The following is a 202-nucleotide window of genomic DNA, read 5'->3' on the forward strand; positions in this document are numbered from 1 at the left end:
CTGAAACCCACTTGGTCTATAAAGATGGTGAAAATAATTTCGAACATGATCAAGATGATCTTATGGAATATGAGACTTATGATTGCCTAAAAGAATTAAGTTGATAAGCTGATTTCGACATCAAACTTGTGTGATTGTTTTGCTTGTATGATTTTTCTGATTTTTATCTCCTTGAATTTATTTTTATTACATTGTCTGCTTA

The sequence above is a fragment of the Brassica oleracea genome, chromosome C1 (genome assembly GCF_000695525.1).
Source record: "Brassica oleracea var. oleracea cultivar TO1000 chromosome C1, BOL, whole genome shotgun sequence".
NCBI classification, from domain to species: domain Eukaryota; kingdom Viridiplantae; phylum Streptophyta; class Magnoliopsida; order Brassicales; family Brassicaceae; genus Brassica; species Brassica oleracea.